The sequence below is a fragment of the Dermacentor andersoni genome, chromosome 4, assembly GCF_023375885.2.
Source record: "Dermacentor andersoni chromosome 4, qqDerAnde1_hic_scaffold, whole genome shotgun sequence".
In the NCBI taxonomy this organism is placed as follows: Eukaryota; Metazoa; Arthropoda; class Arachnida; order Ixodida; family Ixodidae; genus Dermacentor; species Dermacentor andersoni.
In genome coordinates, this window is record NC_092817.1 from 138,117,464 (window position 1) to 138,143,899 (window position 26,436).

A 26,436-nucleotide genomic window follows, 5' to 3' on the forward strand; every position below is an offset into this window, starting at 1 on the left:
TTTTGGAATATACATTATTATTACTCCAAGCGAAATAATTCAGCGGGGCATTCGATTCCATGGAATTGCTTGTCTGCAAATTAAAAAAAAAGAATCATGTTCCCAAGCAATGCTCCAAGATTTTTCTTGCTCATGCATGTACCTTTTCGGGAATACATTGGATTACTGCGGTGCCTGCTCTGGAGTTTTGAATGTCGTGATAGTTGTGCTTTTTCATTCAAAATATTTTTTTAATGAGAGCTTCCTGTACTATATCAATCTTTCTTTTTTTGCAATTCCAGGCTACTGTGACCAGCAGGTGAAACTTCCTTACAATCCGCCTCTAAAACAGAGGTCGTGCTTTTTGCAGTATATGATAAAAGTGGACAATAAGCCTGTGGTAAGTGGGAAGAAAATAAGCGTAAACAAAATATTGATTTCAGTAAATTTGGGTAATCCAGTTTCTTGTAAAATATTTCTTCAGGTGTCTCCTTTTTCTACCAGAAGTTTCTTTGTGATATCGTTGTCACATATTTTTACCCTGATTTTAGAAGTTTGGTAGATACCTTAGCGATTTTTTCAAGATGCAATTTTATTTTTCATCCGCATATATTAACGTTATATTATGTCGTGGGATACCCCCAGCCGCGAATTATTTGTATTCCTATAACTGGTCACTTAAAAATAAAGCTTAAGGAATATGGGCCCCTTGTTCTTGTACTGCGAGGTATACCATATGAGGGCTTTTACCTATTTTACGGAAGTCGGTCAGCAATCATGCACTGAAACAGTTGATAAATAGCTACTTCATTTAGTGACTGTTCCACATTAGGATCGACACCGTCAGCCTAGTCAAAGGGATGTGTCACTGTTCAGAGTAAGCAATGAAGAGTCTTTCTCGTTGGAGGCCGATCAGGGGGCATACTTTGATGACCAGTCCTTATTACATCCGACAATGAATAAACAGCCTGTAAAAACCTTCGTTTACGCTGCAAAGTTGTCTGGCATGCGGTGCTCAATGACATGACAGGACTTGTTGGCAAATACTCCTGTAAGGTTTAGTGAAATGGATTGGAAGCCCTTTGTTCCTGGTAGTTGCGAGGTCACAGCTTGACCTCGCACTTGGTTTTCGAAAACCTTGTGCTCCTTGTTCCCAAATTTTTGTCCGTGTAAATAAATCACCTCGTTTGTCAACAAGGGCAATCTATCCCCATCATCAATATGAAACTTAGTGTCCGGCTGTGGTTTCCGCTTCCTGCTCCCGCTAACTGGATGAGAAAAGCGGCAGCTCCACTGACTCGTCATTCCTATCATTGTGGCTGCGTTCATCGTGAATCTGATGCGGTAAATTGACTCTCGGCGTACATCAAGTCAGCATTCACAGCAAGTTGAGTGATCAGATGTAGCTGGATGTTTCTACCTGCTACCTTAAGCACGTCCTCATCATATGGCTTAACATTCAAAGGAGCGTGACTCCAACAGGTTTCGTATTTAGCCCATGTGTTGTGAATGTCTCTGGCCATTCCGCTGTTCGTGAGCTCGCCAGTAAGCAGCGCTTGCATCAGCGTACCCAGTAAGCTGGAGAGAATTATAACAAACTTAACGATATACGGCAAATTGCCGCCGCGTTGTACCTTGCATAGCGTTATGCGACAAGGTTAGGCAAGTTGTCAGGTGAACTGAAAACGCTACCTTTCCGATGACCCAAAATTTCACGACCATACCAGAACTTATCTACTTGTGTCTCTGATTTCGCAGCGACCTAGTTGTCTTGCAAGTGCCCGCCAAACGCTCCCATTACTCGGTGCAACATGATGATTGCAGTTCTCAAAAAACTTTACGCAATAATCATTGATCACAACGATGAATTTTCAATGATAAGCATTATATAGGATGCTCTCACCAAAATCGTGCATGCTCCCTTTATATATTTTTTGTATTTGTGCTAAATAATTAACGCTTAGCTTAGAAATCAGGCAAAATAATGCAATAACCTTAAACTACATTTAGTATCGTCAATTGTGAAGATAAATGGCAATGTTCTTTTAATTGAATTCAAAAGCGGCAATGTTGAGTGCACAACTAATACGGCCCCAGCAAGGAATCATCCGTCGCAATGATGTGGATGTCAGAAGAGAGAGAATACGCGAAACAGCAGCAGATATTTATTTAGTGTAAAAAAGGAACACCGCAGGAAGAACGACACAGGAATATGATGACATAAACAAGCTGTTTTGTGTATTTTCGTTCTTTCAATCTAGTTTTTTGGTATGATGAGGTGCGACAAGCCGCAGTATGTGCCCATGAATCCTGTTAGATAGCGGCCGCTGTTTTTGTAACATGCGAGCAGCAATGTCACGACGTACTGGTAGAACACAACGCCATTATTAGCAGTGCGTTGCTCTGCCAGCTTCAGCTAGGTGTCCCGCGTATGCCACTTAAGCTGGGTTTTGTGTGTTGGGTGAGTTCTGCAGTTGGGAACGCTCCTGTGAGATAATCCTGCCATATAGTTTGCATTGTGCCGTAATAAACTGCGATCTTGCTAAAGGCGCCCAGCTTTATTACATCGAAAATTTACCCCACGCTCACATATTTGTCCTTGCTGCAGACAAAGTCAGTGATTTCGATAGATTGTCGCTCTTTATCTGTTTTCATCCGCCTCACCAAGCAGAGCGATTCGTTACGCCGTAGTTACTTGAACGCGAAAGCCTGTGGTTAACGTTTGACCAATTTAACAATTCAATTAATTTCCCACATTTACATTCAAATCTGTAGCAGAACATAGAGGAGTGGCGCTTAAAAAAGTACGTAAATGTATAAAGAACACCAAAGTGTACATAATACAGGTTACTAACAAATGAAACAAGCTTACATAAAATAAACACCACAGTCTTGAGGACATTTAGTTCAGTTGTGGAGGCGATCGAGGCCGTAAGGTGGTTCCAGTCAGTGCTAGTTCATGGAATGGTAAAATGTCAGTTCATTTTGACGCGACAAGTGCACCGCGAGCTGACATGTACGGTCATGACTGATGCGTAAAAAAAATTGGCTGAAGGCTTAGTTGGTTAAGCCTGGCAGATTGCCAAAGGAATACCCTTGGCTGCGCCTTGCTTCGACTGATGGTGTGGACATGGTTGCCCTTTGTTAAACTGATGGCTATACATCATCCGACATAGCGGAAGGCAGCGCGCCGACCACTGCGAGGGGCCGAGCTGTAGCCCCATTTATCCTCCTAGCGTGACGTGGCACCAGCGAGCTTGGTAGCGCCGCAGCAGCGGCGCGCAAGGCTTCGCTTCCACCATCGATGCCGCGAGCTGGGGCCCCGTCTCTCGGTCTGGCGTGACGTCACACGGTCACGTGACGCGCATCTGTGTAAGGAGGCGCCACGACCACCGATGGGCCGAAAGTGCGAGCAGTATTGCTTTCTCAATAACAAAGGTGCGGCCTGCCGGGGCATCGAAAACACTGTCATCCATTGCGGCGTCACCCGTCGGGGACTGTTGTTGGGATCGGCAAAGAAAATGTACGAGGAACGCACTTGAAATGCCGTGGCTTGTTCAAAGCGACGTGTCTTGTCCCCGAACGCTAGCGGCGTTCAGCCCAGCCAAGCGGCCGAGAATACAACCATGGTTGAGACGTTCACTCCTTTTTTTTTTATCCAGCTGCCGTAGTACGATGGAGGCAAAAAAAAAAAAAAAAGACTATAACGTAGGCTTGGGTTAAAGTGATAAATTATAGGAAAAATAAATAACGAAGAGGCGAAATTTTGCCGGGGCAGTGAAAATTAACAGGTTAAAATTTACTTTCATTTGACTAGCCCTAGCAGTGAGAAAATGGCTACATAAGACGAAGCGACCTGCGTGATTTTGGATGACTTCATGGTTAAGAATAAACATGTTGATATGTGGGCCCCTAATTGATGACGCATATTAATGATTGGGCCGTGCGGGTGCTCTCTATACGAGAAGGTTAAAATTAGTGGACACAAAAGAGAAGTTCCATCGAAGATATTAAAAAAAAAATACCACTTCTGTTTCAAGCGTCATCCTCTTTCATATATGCAAGCAGTCCTTAATGTCTGATATGCTTTGCTCCGAATGAAGATACGAACAGTTGCACCGAATTACAAAAATGAAAAAAAAATTGTGCGAAAATTATCGGCCAATCTTACTTGCCTACATTTACTCAAAATGCTCAATATTTTTAATCATTTGGAACCTAATAGTTTTTCTCCGCAATCAACTCGGTTTCACATAAGGCGTTTCGTGTGAGATGCAGTTAAACGAATTTACAATAGATATCCGCGTTAATGTGAATCACTGCTTACAGACACGCTGCTTATTCCTTGACTTTTCCAAAGGTTTTCATCGTATTGGATATTGCTCTCTTCTAGCAAAACGTGCTGCCCTAAAATTATATTCCTGTATATCGTCAGGGGGGGGGGGGCTACGTTCCTTCTCTCTAATCGAGAGCAATTTACCCCTCTAAATGAGTTCAATTCTGCCAAATTTAACTTTACTTCTGGGGTGCCGCAAGCAAGCGTCCTTAGGTCCCTGTTGTTTTATGCTATATAAATGACATGCCTACGAATATGTCGTCTTGCATACGAGCATTCGTCGATGATTGCGTAACGTATAGTCCAATAATCAACAGCGATGTTCATATAGCTCTCAAATTAGTCCTGGTCATGGTGAACCAGTGGTGTGCTACATGGCTCATAACACAAAACGTGTCAAGGTGTAAAATAATGTATTTCCCCCGTAAAAATGTCCATTTGCAGCTAATCTACCACATTAACAATAGTAAGATAACCGCGACTGCACAATATAAGCACCTATGGGTGTACCTCACACCTAACCTATCGTGGCCTGGGCACATTGCCTGTGTTTCTGCCAACGTATCCAAATCGTTAGGGTTTTTTTTCGCCGGAACTTGCGCAGCGTTCCATGTGCTATAGGTAAACGGGCTCATTTATTCCTCCTGCGACTCCAGCTTGAGCCCGCCTCTCCAATTTGGCCGCCACATCACAAATACTTAACTCAAGCGTTCAAAATCATTCACTATAGAGCAAGCCGTTTCATTTCTCATAATTACAATGCTCTGTCTGGCATAACATAGATGAAAGCCGAACTGTCGTTGCTGCCGTTGAGTGCTAGCCCCGATGTTGAATTCCGGTCTTTATTCCATAAGTTCTTTCACTCTGATCGATTATTCTCACCATACTTGAGGCACCACATCTTCACATCGTGCACGTTGTACAATAATTTCAGCTATGCCCGCGTATATGGCGCAACGCAAGCATTTAACTTTTCAGCACTGCCTGGCGTTATGCATCTCTGGATCAGCCTTCCGGATAGCATTGCTTCGCTCAGAAATCATGTTGCCTTTTACAGTAATTTGAACAAAGAATTTTTCTCCACACTGCGCGTAGGGTTGAGTTAGTGCACGGGTACTTATCAATCCCACGTCGTTTCTGATTGGAATGAGTTGTCACGTGCTCTGCCATGGTTATTTTCATTTAATTTACGCAACCCATAACGCCCCAACGCTATGTAACTTTGCCGTTTTTACGCAGGGCTTCTTGCTGCTATTGCTCTTCTCAGTTTTTATGCAATGCTTATCGGCTTTCCTCCACTTTTTTTTAACACCTTTCTCGTTTCTGTAATACGCATATTCATTCGTTTTGAGCCAATGCTTGAATCCTTGTATGCATCCATAAATTTTTACCGATTTTTTATTTTGTGATAAATTCTGCCATATGTTCCCCTCACGCTATGTCGCTTCGTAGGCCTGTGAGGTATTACCAATAAAAAATAAATAAAAACTAACGAGCTTCTCTTTTCGTTTTTCCCAACTGCTTCTTTTGGAAAGCTGCTTCCCGTGAACTTTTAAACCATATAGGACGTATTTCTTGCTCGTTTTTTTTATTAAACCATTTCACTCAAGAATCGCTGATCACACTTCGTAGTATTTCTTGCCATAAGAAACCAATAGTTTCTTTTAATGCTTGAATTGCACTATCCATAATAATGTTCACTGACTGAATATCACATCAGACATTACCAGGTGAAACAATTTATTAGGACCTTGATTACGGCAGTCGGTCGATATTTCATAGTTTATATTAATGACTTCATGCACTGCTATCCTGCAGTAATGTAGTACCTGCACCGCTAGTCACAGTCAGGTTTCGCATTAAGCGCAGACAAATGCATAGGGGAAGACGTGAGGCAGTGTGTCGGCGTTAGAAACGACACTGGAGCTGCAATAGCTTGGTTTTACTATCGGGTGATCACACCTTACCAATTTCCATTCGCGCAATAAAACCGTATTGTTGTGGAAATATTTGATCACTCCATTTTTTCTGTATTCGGAGCAGCCACTGTCATATTCTAATGATCTGTTGTCTGCATCTCAAAAAGTCACTGTTTGACGGAGCCCTCTTCTGCCACTCAATAAAACATTGTAGATTTAAAACACTACCTAGACCCTATCACTAAATTAGCTCCTCGTCACATGTGCAACTCTCCGTTTACCTTACTTTTATTTTATCAGAGTTGCGGTGATATCTGTTAGTCGCGGAGAGGTACGTAGGAGCAGAGTAATTCAACTACATTCTGAAGACGCGGACTTACTTAAGTAGTGCAGTTTTGCTACGGTGCTGCTCGGTAGTACAAGTGTGATAGTGCAGCTTTTACATGTCAGCATTCGTTAGAATTCAGCAGTGAACTACCTACGAGGTGGCAACTGGTTGACGGCGCTTTGCAACCCTGCTTTTCAGAGAAAGTGTCAATTCCTGGCTAAAAGAGAGGGCAGCGTTTAAAAGCGGCCGATAGAGAATCACTAAATTATATGACATTACTTCAAGACTCTAAGAACTTTCTACTATATTTAAATGATTGATTTCGGCAGACTTCCACGTTAGATTGAAACTTAAAAACGAAAAGTGAAGGCAAAAGTGTTGTTTTTCCATAGTGTTTAAAAACAGTGTTGCCGACTCAAAGCGTAGAAAAGAGAGTGGGAAACTGCGCTAATGGGAAAAACATGACGGCTTTTTGAAGCTTTACGGCGAGAGCGTGCACATGCTCAATGTCAATACAATAAAAGCGCTTGTCATTGCCAATGCTTCGATGTAAAGTCGACCAAAAAAGTTTACGGACCACGATATCTCAGAAAATTCAAAATATACGAGCAGCTTTTAAAAGCAGCCAGTGAAATTGTGCATCACAATGTTGTTCGCGTATGCCACAAAAGGCTGGAAATGGGAAAAACGCTGTGTCTTGAGACTAAGGAGATATTCAGCTTTTTGTGAGATCTCTTGGTCCGTAAACATTTTTGGTCAAATGTACATATGGCAGCCACAGCCTATCCATTTTCAAATTTTCTATGAAGTCTGAAGGTAAACATGTACACTATTTGCAGCGGAATAACCTGCTACTACTCTTACAAAATTACTAAAATTTTACGCGCTCATGAAATGTGGTGTGTAAGCTATGCACTCATTTGGAAAGTATTTAAATATAATGTTGAATGATTACATTGTTGCGTTGTTAAACATTAAACTCTTGAGATTGGTTGACACTAAATAGTCAAACAGGATGTAGCAGTCTGTTCGCAATCACTTAAATAGCATTTTGAATTGCTTTCTTTTTAACCACCGATTATTGACACTATTGCCGTAGGGCCTAGGGATTGGGCAAGTACAATTTACATAGTGATAAAAGCGCTATATGATAAAGGCGCTATTCAGCGTGAATAAATGTGTAACCTAAATTCATCTTTACCACTTCGATTGTAAAACTTAGCAAACAAAGAGCGCCGTCAGTACCACCCGAGTGACCCACCCACTTCCCTTCTCCTTTGTTATCTCGTAGATGATGTGAATATTCTGAACTATTGAATAATATATAAAACTATTTTAGAAATCGATTTAGTCTTTGAACGTATCAGTCAGTCTTCGTTGTTACGAATATTTTAGAATAGCGTTTAAATAATTCACATCACGAACTGTCTCAAACAAGGAAAACGGAGAAAATAATTCAGATGCCCTTAATTGACATAAAATGATGGAAAGTACCGTGTGTATCACGCTACACAACTCTGAAGGCCCTACGCTTTTCCACCTAACCACAATAATTTGTAGTCCCCAAAGTACTATGCGAATCAAATGTGTTTTTCCTAACGTTTCCTTTCGGTGGAAAGCCGGGGGAGAGGAGGGCCTGGAGTACACCGCACTTCCCAATTTTCAAAATAACGACAAGCTGCTCAAAATGGTAATATAGTTTATTATGTTGTCACGTGGTGGTGACGTTAAGAACACATTAGCAATACTGTGAAAGACAAAACTAACTTTTATTGGGCGAACCTGTGCCCACAAAAACAGGCTACACTTATAGCAGAACGATAGCGGCGAACACGGTCGGCGATCGTCGAAAATCTGATCAGCGGTCAAGTGCGTCGGCTTCTATAGATCAGTCGTCGAATGTTCGAGATTAACCGCTCGGACCCGCGTGTCCTCCACAAAATTCTATACTCTTCGCGTCGCGCATACATGCAATCAGATTACACAAGTTGCAGTGAAAGACAGTGGACGGAAGCATCGATAACATTCCAGAAACTTCTTTTACATGCAGTCGCGTCCTGCGATGTGCGATACCATTTGTTAGGCGGCGAAACATGGTAGCCCGATAAAGATAAGTACACGCGTCATTACCCCCCCTCTTATAAAGCATCGACCCGATGCTGCAAACAAACGAAAGTAATAACGGAAAAGCACTGGTAGCAACGAAAACAAGAAAATAAGAAGTTCGTCAGCGTCCGTAAAAGGATTTAAGACGCACCACGTGGACCAATTCAGATCGTGCGCGGCGCCGCTGTGAATGCGAAATGCCGTCAGGCTCGACCTCATAGTCCAGTGCGCCAATACGTCGGATGACCTTGTAGGGTCCGAAATAGCGTCGCAGTAGCTTCTCACTCAGTCCTCGTCGGCGTATCGGGGTCCATACCCAAACACGGTCGCCGGGCTGGTACTCGACGAAGCGTCGTCGGAGGTTGTAGCGTCGGCTGTCGGTCCTCTGTTGCTTCTTGATCCGCAGGCGGGCGAGCTGTCAGGCTTCTTCGGCGCGCTGGAGATATGTAGCGATGTCTTCTCCTCGTAAGTGACGTGCGGCAGCATGGCGCCTAGCGTCGTCCACGGGTTCCTGCCGTATACTAGCTTGAATGGCGTGATCTGTGTTGTTTCTTGCACCGCCGTGTTGTAAGCGAAGCGTTGTTCACGGGTTCCTGCCGTATACTAGCTTGAACGGCGTGATCTGTGTTGTTTCTTGCACCGCCATGTTGTAAGCGAAGCGTTGTCCACGGGTTCCTGCCGTATACTAGCTTGAACGGCGTGATCTGTGTTGTTTCTTGCACCGCCGTGTTGTACGGCAGGACGGTATCACAGGTATTGTGTTCGACGTCGACGTACATTGCTAGCATGTCGGCGAGGGTTTTATTCAGGCGCTCCGTAAGAGCATTCGTCTGCGGGTGGTAGGCAGTTGTCCTCTTGCGCCTTGTCTGACTGTACTGAAGAATGGCTTGGGTGAGCTCCGCTGTAAAGGCCGTTCCTCTGTCGGTGATGAGGACTTCTGGGGCGCCATGTCGCAGCAGAATGCTTTCGACGAAAAATTTTGCCACTTCGGCTGCGCTGCCTTTCGGCAGGGCTTTACTTTCAGCGAAGCGGGTAAGGTAGACCGTCGCCACGATGATCCAATTATTTGCGGACGTTGACGTAGGAAACGGTCCCAACAAGTCCATCCCGATCTGCTCAAAAGGTCGGCAAGGAGGCTTGATCAGCTGTAGTAAACCGGCTGGCCTTGTGGGTGGTGTCTTGCGTCGCTGACAGTCTCGGCATGTCTTGACGTAACGGGCAACGTCGGCGGTTAGGCGCGGCCAGTAATACCTTTCTTGTATCCTGGATAGCGTCCGGGAGAAGCCGAGGTGCCCGGCGTTCAGATCGTCATGTAGGGCGCGCAGTACTTCTGGACGCAGCGCCGACGGAACAACAAGAAGGTAGTTCGCGCGGACTGGTGAGAACTTCTTCTTCACGAGTAGATTGTTTTGAAGCGTGAAGGAAGATAATCCGTACTTAAATGTCCTGGGGACAACGTCGGTGTGCCCTTCCAAATATTCGACGAGGCCTTTTACCTCCGGGTCTGCCCGTTGCTGTTCAGCGAAGCCTTCCGCGCTTATCATTCAAATTAAGGCGTCGTCATTACCGTCATCTTGCGGCGGCGGGTCAATGGGGGCGCGTGATAGGCAATCGGCATCGGAGTGTTTTCGTCCGGACTTGTAGGTTACAGTGATGTTGTATTCTTGTTGTCTGAGGCTCCACCGCGTCAGTCGTCCTGAAGGATCCTTTATATTCGCTAGCGAACACAGCGCGTGATAGTCGCTGACCACTTTGAATGTCCTGCCATAAAGATAAGGGCGAAATTTAGCTGTAGCCCAAACGATGGCGAGGCATTCCTTTTCGGTCGTGGAATAGTTGCCTCCCGCTTTTGACAGCGACCGGCTAGCGTAAGCTATCACCTGTTCAACTCCGTTTCTTCTCTGGACTAGAACGGCACCGAGGCCTAGGCTACTGGCGTCAGTATGGACTTCTGCATCGGCGTACTCGTCGAAGTGCGCAAGTACCGGCGGCGTCTGCACGCGTCGTTTGAGTTGTTCAAATGCGTCGGCCTGCGGCGTTTCCCATTTGAACTCAACATCACATTTAGTTAGACGCGTCAACGGCTCAGCGATGCGTTAAAAGTCCTCGACAAAGCGCCTGTAGTAGGCACACATGCCAAGGAATCTACGCACTGCCTTCTTGTCGATGGGTTGCGGGAACTGTGCGATGGCAGCTGTCTTTTGCGGGTCTGGACGGACACCAGATTTGCTGATCACGTGGCCTAGGAACAGAAGCTCCTCGTAAGCGAAGCGGCATTTTTCCGGCTTCAGAGTAAGCCCTGATGACTTGATGGCCTCTAGTACTGTCGCAAGCCGCCTGAGGTGATCGTCGAAATTTCCGGCGAAGACGACGACGTCATCCAAGTAAACGAGACAGGTCTGTCACTTCAATCCTGCTAAAACCGTTTCCATCACGCGCTGGAACGTTGCAGGCGCCGAGCACAGTCCGAATGGCATAACCTTGAACTCGTAGAGGCCGTCTGGGGTGATGAAGGCTGTCTTTTTGCGATCTCTTTCGTCGACTTCTATTTGCCAATAGCCAGACTTGAGGTCCATCGACGAGAAGTATTTAGCGTTGCAGAGCCGATCCAATGCGTCGCCTATTCGTGGGAGGGGGTATACATCCTTCTTCGTGATCTTGTTCAGACGACGATAATCGACGCAGAAACGTAGGGTTCCGTCCTTTTTCTTCACCAAAACTACAGGAGATGCCAACGGGCTTTTGGACGGCTGGATGATGTCGTCGCGCAGCATTTCGTCGACTTGGTGCCTTATAGCCTCACGTTCTCGCGTAGAAACTCGATAAGGGCTCTGCGGAGTGGTCGAGCACACTCCTCGGTTATTATGCGATGCTTTGCGACTTTTTGTCGAATCCTTGATGACTTCGAAAAGCACTCTTCGTATCGTCGAAGTAAGCTTCTCAGCTGTTGTTGCTTAATCATGGGGAGACTTGGATTTATGTCGAAGTCTGGTTCGGGAACTACGGTCGTCGGGGTACACGCGGCAGAATCCGATAGGACAAACGCATTGCTGGTTTCCAGAATTTTCTCGATGTATGCGATCGTCGTGCCCTTGTTGATGTGTTTGAACTCCTGGCTTAAGTTTGTCAGCAACACTTTCGTGTTTCACCGTGCAGTCGAGCGATTCCTCTAGCGACGCCAATTTCACGTTCGAGAAGTAGACGTTGGTCGCCTTCGATGAAGCCTTCTACGTCAGCGGGTATTTCGGTGCCGACCGAAATAACAATGCTCGAGCGAGGCGGGATGCTTACTTGATCTTCGAGAACATTCAAGGCGTGGTGACTACGAGAGCTCTCCGGCGGTATCGCTTGATCTTCCGACAGCGTTATCGATTTTGACTTCAGGTCTATGATTGCGCCGTGTTGGTTCAGGAAGTCCAAGCCGAGAATGACCTCTCGTGAACACTGTTGGAGGATAACGAAGGAGTTAGGGTAAGTCCGGTCATGAACGGTTATTCTTGCCGTGCAGATTCTAGTCGGCGTAATGAGGTGACGTCCAGTGGTTCGAATTTCAGGGCCTTCCCATGCAGTTTTAACTTTCTTCAACTGGGCGGCGATGTGTCCACTCATTACGGAGTAATCGGCCCCTGTGTCCACTAAGACGGTAACTGCGTGGCCGTCGAGAAGCACGTCGAGGTCGGTGGTTCTTTGTCTGGCGTTGCAGTTAGGTCTTGGCGTCGGATCACGGCTGCGTCGTGTTGAACTGAAGATGGAACGTCGCGTCGTCGGATAGTCTTTCGTCGTCGTATTCTTTTGCTGCCAGACTTCGTCGGGACGGCGGCTTGTCGTTATGTCGTCGAGGTTGTTTCTTCGGTGTCTTCGTCGGCGGCGGAGGATCTTCGTCAGTTCGACGAACAGCAACCCCGCCTCCATCGGTTGCTGCTTTTAGTTTGCCGGACATGGGCTCGCTGACCGGCCCCGAGCTGGGCCAGTGTATGGTCGGCGCTGCGGCGACAGGTAGCGGCCTGGTGGTGGCGAACGCGACGGTCGTCGAGAGCTTCACTGAGCGTCGGCAGCGAAACCTCGTAGTCCCATCTCGCGGTATGGGCATCGTCGGTAGAGGTGACCCGCTTCTCCGCAGTGGTAGCAGAGCGGGCGGTGGTCAGGAGCGCGCCAAACGTCTGTCTTTCTCGGGTAGCTGCGCTGGGCGACGGGTGGGCGTGCTGGCGGTGGCGGTGGTGGTCGGCGGAATTGCGGCGTCACGGGGCCCTGGCGCGGTCATGGAGGGTGACCTTGATGGCGAGCGACGGTGGCGTAGCTCATCGCTTGCGGCTGTGGCTGCGGCGGTTCAGGGGCTACTCCGAGTTGTTGGAGCTGGTCACGTACGGCGTCGGCAATCGAAGCCACTTGAGGCTGTGATGATGGGAACAGCTTCTGTAGCTCCTCCCGCACGACAGCTCGTATAGTCTCGCGTAGGTCGTCGGTGGCCAGTGACTGAACTCCGGCGTAGTATGTCGAGTTCGTGCGGCGGTCGAATTGCCGGTTTCGCATCTCGAGTGTCTTCTCGATGCTGGTGGCGTCGCGAAGAAACTCGTCGACGGTCTTCGGTGGGCTTCGTACTATTCCGGCAAAATGTTCCTCCTTCACATCACGCATGAGTAGGCGGACGTTCTTTTCCTCGGACATTTCTGGGTCGGCGTGGCGGAATAGGCGGCTCATTTCTTCTGTAAAAATCGCGGTGGTCTCGTTTGGTAGTTGCACCCGGGTTTCTAATAGCGCTTGGGCTCGTTCTCGGCGTATGACGCTTGCGAATGTCTGCAGGAAGCCGCTTCGGAACAGCTCGCAGGTCGTTAAGGTGGCTTCTCGGTTCTCGAACCACGTCCTGGCAGCGTCTTCCAATGCGAAGAAGACGTGTCTCAGTTTGTCGTCACTGTTCCAGTTGTTAAAAGCAGCGACCCTCTCGTATGTCTCAAGCCAGCTTTCCGGGTCCTCGAACGTTGAACCGCGGAACGTCGGAGGCTCCCTGGGCTGCTGCAGCACGATGGGGGATGCTGGGGCGGCCATTGGGGTTGCCTTGGCCACAATCTTCTGGTCTTCTCCGGTAGAAGTCCGTGCCCCGGGGGCAGTTGTTGAAGACGGCGGCTTGCTCGATGGTCCAGGACTGCGTTGGTGCTGTCTTTGCGGTCCAGGCTTGGATCACTGCTTGTCGGGGGCGTCCGGTACATGAACGAAAAGCACCTCCACCAGATGTCACTTGGTGGTGACGTTAAGAACACAGTAGCAATACTGTGAAAGACAAAACTAACTTTTATTGGGCGAACCTGTGGCACAACGATAGTTGTGCACAACGAACACCGTAGCACAACGAACCTTATAGCACAACGATTGCTGCGAACACGGTCGGCGATCGTCGAAAATCTGATCAGCGGGTCAAGCGCGTCGGCTTTTATCAGTCGTCGAATGTTCCAGATTAACCGCTCGGACCCGCGTGTCTTCCACAAAGTTCTACACTCTTCGCGTCGCGCATACATGCAATCAGATTACACAAGTTGCAGTGAAAGGCAGTGGACGGAAGCATCGATAACATTCCAGAAACTTCTTTTACATGCAGGTGCGTCCTGCGCTGTGCGATAACATTTGTTAGGCGGCGAAACATGGTAGCCCGATAAAGATAAGTGCACGCCTCAATATGGTGAAATAAACTGCGCAGTGGTCGAGAACGACTTGAAAAGTACGCGATGCTTATTCGATTAGATGGTTTTGGGCACTATTTAATGGGCATTGAACTGGGTTTCCAAACTTATTATCCACACAAACCTATCATCTTGACGTCAATGGATTCAGAACCCATTGCTGACGCTTCGTTTTTGATCTCGAAAATTTTAACTTTCGATGACCATCCGTCGCTTGCGGTACTAGCGCGACGAAAGACTGAATGCTTATGCAGACAATGGCAGTGAGATTTGTTGAGCTGCTTTTTGTGAAGATCGCACCATACTATCATGATAAAACCTTAGACACTATTTGTGCGTTCACTTTTGAAATAGAGGGAAAAATTAGAAATTATTCATGAAATATCTGAGCAATGGACGACATGCTATTATTCAAGATGTGTAAATAGGCCTAACTTCCTGGTACGCCCCGCTGCAGCACCACGAGCGAACCATCGAATTTAAAACAGGTAATCCTAAAGTTAATAACCACATTTTGCTTCAAGGGCCAGTCGACTGCGATGAGGGCTTCCCAACACTTGTTTCTTCTGCATTCCAGTGACGATCAGCTGAGAAAACATCATGGCATGGGGTATATCGTCAGTTTAGGCTGTTGGCTTTCAATAAAAGTTATAATGATGTATACTTTAGACGTAATTGAGGAAGTTCATGAGCTTGCTTTCTAGCCTGGGACTTCCTATTAAAACTGACGCTGCGAAGAAATGCACCTGTGGGGTATCAACAAAACACTGCAGAAAACACTGGGCAACGTTGGCTTTTATTGTTTAGTCCTAGTGTCTTCGTCGTTTGCGCTACAATATCAAGATGATCAAAAATGTACAAAACAAACACGAGCAACCAAATAAAATAACTTAATATTCGAAGCACATACAGCGGTTTGGTTACCACTGCGAGTACTGTCACTGTTCTAGCCAAAAATGCCAGCAGATCCCACGCCCTGTGGGGATCGATGTTACGTGAAGCAGTGTGTGGGGAGCCCACTGAGTTAACGAAACGACAATAAGAGCACCAAGACGTAGGCGGCTTTATGATGACCTGCATGACATTCATGTCACTACCTATGATTTATATTTGTCGTACACTCTTGTCATAATATGTCCATTTTGGTACATATCAAGACATAGGCGTCTGTTTCATGGAGTACATTACACAGATATCATGACATTAATGTCATGAACTATCACTTATGTTCGCCATTCACTCTTGTCATACTGTGCCTATTTTGGTGCCTACAGAGTTAACGATACGATCATAGCAATGCCAAGACGTAGGCGGCTCTTTCATGACCTACATGACACACATGTGATATTCACGCCATGACCTATCATTTATGTTTTTCATAGACTCGTGTTATACTATGCTAATTTTGGTACATACCAAGTTGACGAAACGACCACGAGAGCACCAAGACATAGGCGGATAGATATTTAGATAGATAGATAGATAGATAGATAGATAGATAGATAGATAGATAGATAGATAGATAGATAGATAGATAGATAGATAGATAGATAGATAGATAGATAGATAGATAGATAGATAGATAGATAGATAGATAGATATTGTCAAAGTGGCAAGTGTTCACAATGAAATCCTTCGCATTTAAAAAGATTTCGTCTCACTGTAGTCGTGCGTTTCCTACAATCAAAGCAGAGATCACTCCCATAACGCAAAGCTGTATTCCTTGCAACACCACTAGATTCTTCCACTATCCAATAATTACGTACGGCGGAATTCACCGACTGTGCCTGCTGGATCGCGGAAGCTTTCCCGCGCTGCCAACTCGCCTACACGCACATTGCCTGGAACGCTTTGGGCGATTGGTTCAAAGCATCGACTTTGAGCATTTATTGCACTGGTTGACTAGAGACCCAGAAGACCAATTCTGCACGTTGAATATGTGTTGACATGCCCGCTAATAACTACACCAGCAGCTTGTTCGACTTGAATGCGAAGAAACGGTCCGATGGGGTCTAGTTGACAATTGTAAGAGCTAGCGCTGGCTCTTTCTGCAGCAACAAATATTTCTTAGAAAATTTAAGAAGAAATTAGAAATAATAAAGGCTTACCTTATGGATCAAATATGTGCGTACATGTAGCTTCTGTAGTTATCCAGGGTGTATATCTTTTTGCATGGAAGTGTTGAGTTCGTGTTGGAAATTATGTTTATGAAACGCTGCTGTATAAATTCTAACTTCTTACCTCAAGAAAACTACAGTTGTAAGTAGCAGTATCGTTCCTTTGTGTTCGTGTTAGTAGCGTGTTTCTGTGTTTCGTCACTTTCATGCTGAATGTCATGAACCTCGGCGAGCATCAAGTGGCCCAAGCCGAGAAATCACTGCTATAAGAATTACTAAAGTGGTATATTCAATCGTTCCCACATGCTCTTTATTATACATGTGTCATACTTTTTTATACTACCGTTATTTGAGTGTTAGTCTTAAATTTTACTCCACTCAGTTAAGCAAAAGTGCAATGAATATTATTTCGGACTTACACATGAATTATAAAATTAGTAGCGTATTCAGAGCAGCAGCGTCATTATGGTCTCCTATCAGACAATATATCTGTAGGCCTCTCTCGAATGCTCGCAGAAATAGCGTTCTTTTTTTTTTGCCTTTGTGACTCAATGAAGTGTTTGTTTTCGTTAAAATAAGAATTAGTCCTACCCGCAGTCCACCAATCATTCATTCCATGAGCACACCTTTAAAAGTCAGAACAAACAGAAATGCCTTTCTCGATATTCAGCCTTACTATGGCATTAGGTATAGATTTGTACCGCGATAAAATAAGGTCGAAATCTTTTGATTTTAGGAATTCTTTGATAATTAACAAGTCGTTTCTTGCATTTACAGCACACCTATGTTGACAATTGCACCTGTAAGCTAAAAGACGGAAAGATCAGTTATTTCCCTGAAAACACCCGGTGCTACGTAAGTGTCTGCATTTATGATGGCCGCATACATGTTTATTATGCACACTTAAATTATTTTGGCTGATTGATGTTTCTCCTAAATAGAAACGTACAACGCCCTTACGGTGCAAGCTTTTGCATCAATAACCCTTGCATACAGCATCACAAGTGAAGTGGATAACATACATAAGATAACTACAGAGATTATAAAAGCGGCATCATTCAGAACATTTGTTTTCGGTGTAATGACGGCGACACCGTAAAGCCTACAATTATATTATTTTGCTGCAAGTAAAAGGAATCATGTTTGGAACGTGCTGGTCAGAATACGTGGGAGGCAAACTTTATGTTGACGAGGGGTGCCTTCCCACATGTGTAATGGTGTTGAGTAGTATAGGCCCTCACAGCTTAAAATCAGCTTCCAAATCTGAGACAAGATACTTTGCTTTCGGTGGGCAATGTTATAATCGCTTTTCTGTTGTATTATAGCACTTTATTTTCGCCTGTAAATTTTCAGTGTTCTTTTGTCGGTAAAAGGCTAAATTTCAGTACCAGCATTCACAATCTTCTATACTTCCATAGTTTCGCTGATTTAAAAAAAATAGATCTGTGAAATGAGACCCGAAGTGATTAGATCAAATAATAACCATTCAGTATAGTATGTATTTTTACTCAGTATACGTGTAAAAAACGGGTCGCCTAACGCAAGAAAGCCTGTAGCTCGTAATCAAAGCCACAGTGAGCCAGGCTTGCGCAAGAGACTAAGGTTCAGCAGCCCAAACAGAAGATATGATTTGTCGATTGGAATTCATGGTATTAAGGGTATACCACAATGTCTGAAAGAGAGGAAGTTTATTGGTTCCCTTGCACATGGTCAAGTTAAAAAATTCCGAAGGTATGAAGTATTATCAAAAGGTTTCGAGACTGACTCTTCTTTAAAGAAAACAATATCGTTATGTACATTGAAAGACTCACTATAAATGTAGTTTTTAGCACGGTAGCGCAGCACTGTCAGCTTACCTGCCACTTTGCGAATATGCCTCATAAATGTTTATTCTGGAAGCAATCAAGCACCATTCGGCCATTCGAGTTTCACATAAGCATTCGTGTCAAAATGAGAACATGTGCGCTTTGTTTCCATCTTTGAGAATAAAAGAAAATAAGTGGGGGAGAAACCTAACGAATGACAGGCCTTTCTCGTAGAGTATCATCAAAAGCCACGAAATGCAGGAACGGGTGCGACACTACGACGAAGAAACAGTTGTCGCAGTGGGAAAGCTCGGCGTACCCACGACTGACAAATAATTGGTGGAAACCATCTCAGAACGACTGTCGACGCTAAACTCTTCAGCATGGTTTATTTTTTCGACAGCGTATCACCGTCGAAACAAGTTATGCATGAGGCATGTACTGCAGCAGCATTTCTCTTTCGCGGTTCCTTAAGAACACTCGGCGCCGTCCAGGGCCGCTTTCGCAAAGTCTGCACTTGGCCTCCAAAATTCATGGCACACCGGTGCGTGTCTGAACTGACAAAAGAGTCATGCAGCAACAGAGTCCTTCTCACGCTTCTTTGTCCACACGCCGAGCAATGCAATCTATTGGCGCTGCCAGAAAGTTTGCTCCTGGCCTCGGAGTCAAGAACCGTGGCACGCCGGTGCCTAGGAGTGCTAAGAATAATCAGTGACACAAGTTGGCATGAGGTTCATTCAAGAGTATCGCATACATAGTGCGTTTCTGGCTGAAGTCTGCTTATCCTTCAAGAACCCTTGAAAGGTGGGTTCGATACCGCTCAGCATGGGATAAATTTAAGATTCTGTTTTGTCATCATAGAGCAGCAGATTCGCAGTGGCACATAGCTACTCTAGTTGGCATCAAGAAGATTCATTAAAATGCGCCATTCACCTACTGTCGCATACCCAGTGACCAAGTTGGCTTCAATATGGTTCACTGAAGACAATCAAGGCTGAGCGGAACACGCCCAGTACACCAAGTCGGCGACCAAACGTTTCGTGGAACAGCTATACACATCCAGACCCGCGTCTATAGTAACCCATGTCGTCGTGACAGAGGTTCGTTAAAGTGCGGCACATATGAATACATGCTCCGTGACACAACTTGGCCGATGCTTGGCTTGGAATCCTGATCCTTCAGCACAGTAGCCCGATGCGCTACCCATTCGAACATGGACTACCGAGGTAGGCGGGAGAACAGTTATAGAAACATAGCTAGAAAGATACATAGCCCGCAAAAAGTGAACGAAGTACCCTAAGGATGTTAAAGCCTTAAAAGAGCGCTTAAATTTATCTGATGTGGAACGGATTCGAACCACCGATACAAGTGTTCGTTAAGAACAGCAAGTCGATGCACTAGCATTCTGCGCCGCAAATTCAATGGATATGCGCTGCTTTTCAATGAACGCTTTCACGCCAACGCTCTAGCGAGCTGCTCCGTGATAGCACCCGGTAACCTCGGTAACTAGGTATGTGTCACGGGGAATGTTGCCGCCTCACAAAGGAAAAAAAGTTCCCCCCTCAATTTTTCTAATGTTATAACGAAATGCGACTTGAACGCACTGGATAAATTGGGTAAGTAGGTATGTGCCACTGGGAATGTGCCGGCCCGCAATGACGAAAGAACACCGCCCATGCATCATCCAGTAAAAATGGTAAAGCAGCGAAGCTATAATGTGTGGCCCCGTTGCTTATGTTGACCTGGACGTTGTCGCTGCGCTGCTTCGCGGTCCCGAACCGCCGGGTCCTCAACCCGGCATCGCCGCTGGCGATGTCACTCCGCCGCGGCGTTGGTGGCGTAACGTTGCCGCTTGAGCAGCGCTTCGCGAACTAGCTCTGTCGTACGAGCCGGCAGATCGCCACGATATTACCACTTGCGATCCGCATACCATGCCCTATCTTCTGCCGAGGCTTTGGCGCGACGCCGACGAGATGTTTTCCGCTCCTGCTCTCGGCGCTTTTGCTCGTAGGCCAGCTGCTCCTCGGAAGAACGAGCGATGTGTGAACGTCCCATTACCAAGTCGGTGAGAAACTGTTGCGCGTGAGCTCTGCTGCGACAGCGAAACGACGTCACTATTGGCGCAGCCAATTGCGCGCCACACCTTCCGCCGGCGGAAATTCTGTGGTCGGACTGTTAGCGTTCAGCCTAGGCATATTGACCCTATTCGCTGTAATCCCGTGTGCACTGCCATGTTTATCATGTGGTGACGCGTCGATTGTTTGCCTGAACTGCCTCCGTTGCCTCCGCGTTTACAGTGGGTGTGGATGACGCTGGTGTGGACGACGCCGGTGCGGCTTAGCAAACCTCCGTTTCAGAAGATATCGTAGACGCTGACTGACTGGACGACACAAAGCTTTGTCCACAGTTTCAGAAATCATGTAAATGCGCTTTTGATGCTGATTAAGATATGAACAAATGGCGCGATCACAGTGTATGATGTTTGTTTTAATAGCGAGGCTAAATATGTATTCCAAGCTATTGAAACTTTCCGTTAATGAATTTAATCAGGATTTAGTGTGTTTTTCTCTTCGTTCTTAATTTGGCAAGTATTTTGTAGCAGTAGCTTGTCACATTCCTGACTAAATAAATTTACTTGCTGCAGTCACTATTTGATTATTTCTACCTAATCGCTTGCGGGTGTGCTCAATTCCGATGAACTTGTTCTTGATATGCGCAACGCATAAAACGTAGCCGTAGTAACTTGCTTACTCTTGTGTACCGTCACGAAACATTCAGCTTTGACCACTCGTGCGCTGTCGGTGTATTACGTCATTTACTGCGCGTATATGGTGAGCGTATAGTCAAGTATGCGCATATTAGCTCATTGGCATGTTGGCATGTTGGAGATAGACGGCATAAGATTCATTTCCGTGCGCGAAACATACCGTGCGCGAAACGTACTATGACAAGAAGCGGCACTACTCCCTTTGTCATGGTTGAACGAGCGGAACTCACTGTTGCCGACGTTCCCGTGCTGAAGCAGTTCATTTGAAGGTTGGGGATACAACGCTCGTGGATGAGCAAATTTCTGTGTTCTGCAAGAAAGCCGTACATTTCGAAGTGCCGTATGTACACAGACAGTTGCAGTCACGGTGCGTGAACTTGGCTGCACAGAGTCATTTCATTCCTTACTGTGCCAGTCACTGTCTTTGCAGCCAACTGCTGCACACGTTTTCACTCCATACGATTCAATCCTGCATGATTTGAGCACAGTGCATTAGCGAAAACTCAGTTGCATTTCCGACAGCTGATCGCATAGCAGCAAGATGGAAACCGTAATGGTTTCGTATTAGTGCGCTGTCGCTGAGGTCACATGCGGCACATCGGCGAACGCACCATCTCATTTCTGTAGAACAGGCGGCTCAGCTAAAAAGATCAACACAGCTTCGCTGTAAAAAATTGGTAGTGACTTAGCTCAGCTATGCCAGGATATACGTAGCGAAAGCTATGGCAAAGCAGTTAGCCTTTGTTAACCTTGATTGCAAGTCGAGGTTAGTCTGGTTGTCTAATGTTGCGGCATTTAACCAGTCGTGCGGCGCGCTGTTCGTCTGTGTCCTGTACGATTCGTCTCCTCTTCGTCTCGTTCCAATGTCGATTCCAAGCCTCCTCCTGCTTATCAGAATTGTCGCCGTCCATACCGCCGCCTCAACTGTGGTTGCGGCGCACGCGAGTTCTCCTTTTCAACCTCCGACATGTCATCAGGCATGCGACGCAGCTGACGAAGCGAGCGGAGGCGAGCGCAACGACGAAGAACGCGGTGTGACGCCATACCAAACGGCGGCGGCGGATAGGCGCGGCTCTGCTCAGTAGCGTAACACCTGCCGCTCGGTGCTACTAGTGGCGCATGCGCAGTAGTGACTAGGGAGCGAGAGAGAGAGAAATATCCTCGGCGAGGCGCACGTCATGTGCCTCCTCGGAGCACCGCCACGGCAAAATCGCAAGTTCGTGGCCAGTAAAGCATTCGCTTTAAAATTTTCGCCGCCAACCGGGCAAGTGCGCTAGTGCCGCAGTTCGTGCGTTCATCATCATCGTAACCTTCTGCCACAGCTGGCTCCGCTAGCAAAAAACTTTCCTCATTAGCAATGACTCGTCGTCGTCTTCCATAGCTGGCTCCGTTGCCGTTCATCAACCCAGGGTAGAGGTTCCGTTCTAAAACCGCAATTCTAATTACGCACATGACCACGAATTCTGGCAAACTTCTGCCGTCAAGAGGCTGTCCATATCATCTCGGCGCCTGCTCACTCCTGCCTCCCCGGCAACCAGGCCGCTGATGGCGTGGCTCGAGGGCTATAAACTTGATAAACAATAAACTTGACTTCGAATCTGAATATGCCGCTGTTCAATACATGCCATTCACGCCAACGCTTTGGTCAGCTGGCCCATAAACGCACTGGATATGTGCCGCTCTTCAATGAGCCTCTTGCCTACTTGGGTCACTGAGCATACTCCACTGACTGTGCGGTAATGGAGAGAACAATTCTAAGCGCATCCCCGCACTACAGGTCTAGTTTTGGAGGTCGCGCACAGGTTTGCGGCAGCAACACTAGATGGCGCACCGTGACCAGAAAGAAGCGCGAGAGAGGAACCCGGTAGCCGCATGGGACGCGTTTCTCTGCATTTGCGGCTCGTGCTTCGGCGCGCCATGTGTTTCGGAGGACACGTGCAGGCTTTGCGGTGCAGAACATGCTGATCACAAAGCTCGTACATTGTGTAGCGGTATTGCTAGAAGCGGTTCTTCGCCTAGCCCAAACCGGCCAGCTTCTGTCACCAGCAAGGCTACACCTCATCAACCCGCACTCATACCCGAGCCCTAAGTGCCCGGCATGCCCGACCAGAGGTACGGCCGAACATCTTCTGTATAGCTGTTCTGCCTTTGACACGGTCCGAGAAAGGACACTACGCTCCCCGGGCGGGAACCGACCTGGCACCCTGCAGGAGTGGCTCGGCCCGCCATCGCACATCGGGCTCAAGGACTCAGTCCAGCTTTGGAGTGCTTGTCTGGACTTTTTTCAGGGACAAGGAAGGGCCCGGCCGCCTCTTTGCAGAGCCGACCTCGGGACCACTCCACCTCGAGGAAGAAGAGAGCACCGGTCCCCCTCCCCCTCCCCCATAGAGCACCCCTTTTCTGCCGCAAGCCTTGGCCTATTAAACGCAGAAATAAACACGTATTAAAAAAAGAACAAATTAGCGTTGACAGTAGTTGTACGATGCGTTCTGCCAAGCTTTTTCACAGGGCGCAACTCTAGGGCGCCCAATCATGCGACGAGCGTCAGCGTTGGCCTCGGTCTAACGGAGTCGGCGAGCACGACCGCGAGGGATGAAAGTGCGAACGCGGATCGTGCGATGAGACGCGAACCACGAACGTCACAGACCACTGAGAGCGGCCCCTTAGCGAAGCGTGCGCGGGATACTGTTTTCATACGGACACTCGATGCGCCCTCGCATTTCGTCTCAGCCGGATCGCTCGTTTCGTAATATCGTCTGCTCGCGTCAGCTCGCGCTTCTTTGGTTTTATTGCTTTAGTCTCGTTCACGCTTGTTTTAACGCGACAGCGTTAAGGAGCTCGTGTCGCAGAAAAGCCGGTGTCGTCGGCGTCGGTGTCGGCGTCAGCGGCGTTGGCCGTGAGCGATAAATCCCAGACGGCACTTCATAAATAAAAAATATCTTGCAAGATGAGCTGGTGGGAATCAAACCAGGGTCTCCGGAGTGTGAGACGGAGACGCTGCCACTCAGCCACGAGTTCGTTCCACAAAACGGGACAAAATCGCCTCTAGTGAATGCGGTGTTCCCTTAGAAACGTGCCGTAGACAGTTATACTGCGATGTATATCGGTAATTACCACAATGTATCTTACAGAAGCCGCAGTTTCACGAGTAGCGAAGTACGTTTCCGCTACATTTCTTCTGCGATCTGGCGGCAAACACAGAAGACCCCCTCTTCGCAATGTACGGCGCTGCCCCGACACGTGGCGCGCCACTCGCCCCATGATCGCGTGCGCCTTCATGGCGCGTCGGGGTCCGGCTATCTGTGCCGATCGCGACGTTTGGCTGGCGTAGCGCGTTTGAGTAGGCGGTGCGAACAGGGTGCGATAACGCTATCGCGTTCAACTCTTGAAGGCGAAGCTTAAGCGTCCTCCAATTTTTTCCATCGTCATGGTTTTTAATATGATGAGTCTGCACCCTAACGTCTTGAGGGAAAGGTTTTTGGAGACAGTGCGCCATATATTTCTGTGTATGACAATATGGACGCCGTATACAAGGACGCGGAGTCGACACCCAGTACCTCATTCTCCTGGACTTTCGAACGCGGTGACGCCACAACATAATCTTATTATGATCAGTGGCAACGACCTCGTCATCTTCGCAAGACATGACTCGCGTTCAGAACGAAGGACAGAGAACGTAAACACAGCGCCTACCTGTAAGCAGACGAAGGAAAAGCACACGACATCGCGCACCTTCAGAGACGGGGTGAGATTTTCATATTCTCGCGTGACTGCCGCAGTGCTTCGCCGCCACTTGGTGTAGCCGCTCTGCTGCAGCTGCGTTTTAACGCCGGCGGCGCGCCGCGCGCATTTTACTGCTCGTGTCTATGGGGCTTTCTGCGGCGACGATGGATCCCAGATAGTGCCAGAGTAGTGTGCGTCGTCTGTTCACCCAATGGCGCCATCGATGAGCCATGCGGTGAGCGCGCCAAAACAAAGCACTGCATGAACGGAGGTCTGTCCGCGACGGCTGCTCCCAATCGCGCCAAGGCGGAACCCTCGCTCTGCCTCTCATGTTCTCCCGATTAGAGAGGCAGTCGCGCCGCACTTCGCTCGTATGCAACGTGTCGAGCGAGACATATTGTCCGCGCCAGCCAATATACCCCGCAATGAAAACGCGTATACAGGTGCTCTCAAATTTCTCATTAAGGAGTATCGTTATTTTTGGGGAATTTTTTCGTTCAGTGACATCAAATTAGATTTCCGAACTTGATCGAACCATGAGCTTTATTCACTCTTATAATGTTGTGTACCATACTAGGGGAGAGTACGTTTTAATGTAGTCATAGTTTATCAATATAAGTGATTTAAAATGAAGTTTTAGCGATTTCACAAGTTGCGACAATTAAGTACGTGAGATTGTGAAATTTTCGGCACATTAGAAATGGAGTGATTTACCCGTGCTTGTGCTTTTTAACACAACTTAAACAGAACACAAGCAAACGTCGATACGTCACGTTGCAATAGCATTTATTGTCTTGTTCCACCGTAAATATGTGCCTGAAGTCGTTCCGTCATAATGGTTTGAAAACATTTTATTGTTCTCTCTTACAAAGCCGCAGTACGTTGCCTATGAAGCTTTCTGCAGGTCTTGAATAGATGAAGCGAAAATTGCATAAAACTTACATTATGTTGCTGGACCCCTGAAATATATTTGAAGCGGGAATCTAGTACCATTTATAGGAGTAACACATATTGGGGAGGCGGCTTGTCAGACTGGCCGACGTACGATAATAGCAATCAGAATCTTGTTTCAGATGCTCTTTCAGTCATGTTTCCTTTTCGCTTGCTGAAATTGAAATAAGTCTTTAATTTGTTCATAATGCATTCTTTCAGGTGCCAGCCGTAGGATATGATAATGAATTCGCTAATAGACCCGGACTGTGCAAGGGTGGCACGTGTGTTCCACATACCGTACCATTTGGATGTGTTGGAATGGTGCCTCGGACAAGGGTATGGCCTTGAAGTTCAAAATATTGCCTTGCATCTACAGAAACGACTTTGCCAAGTATTTATTTCATTGGCGACTGAGGCCTCTACAGATTAGTTATGAACATTCGTGCAATTTAAGTAAATGTTTCTATATTTAGCGTCTTCGTTGTCTCTTTACCGAAGAAAAAATCTGTTCAGTAGCGACCAACTGTTTTCATCTACGTGGCGGAGCAACTTTCAATATATTAGCTGCTTCGAAGTTAAGGGGAAGCTCTAGCTCAGGCCCAACTCCGATGCTGTTTATTCAAATTAATGTAAAATGCATAGACGCTTTTTTGAGATAGTCACTGGGCCGATTTTAATGAAATGTGGCGCACCTGAGTGAGAAAGTGAAATTCTACTGAGTGTTGAACGCGGGATTTACATTTTGGTCCTG

The 26,436-nt window shown here is 46.8% G+C and overlaps 1 long non-coding RNA gene across 1 annotated transcript; it reads left to right on the forward strand.

The window, feature by feature from the left end:
* Positions 1-298: 298 nt before the first annotated feature.
* LOC126537833 (uncharacterized) lies at positions 299-26,015 on the forward strand. The gene is made up of 3 exons (XR_008613897.1): positions 299-379; positions 17,235-17,312; positions 25,905-26,015. It is a non-coding gene; the product is annotated as an uncharacterized lncRNA (long non-coding RNA).
* The last annotated feature ends 421 nt before the right edge of the window (positions 26,016-26,436 follow it).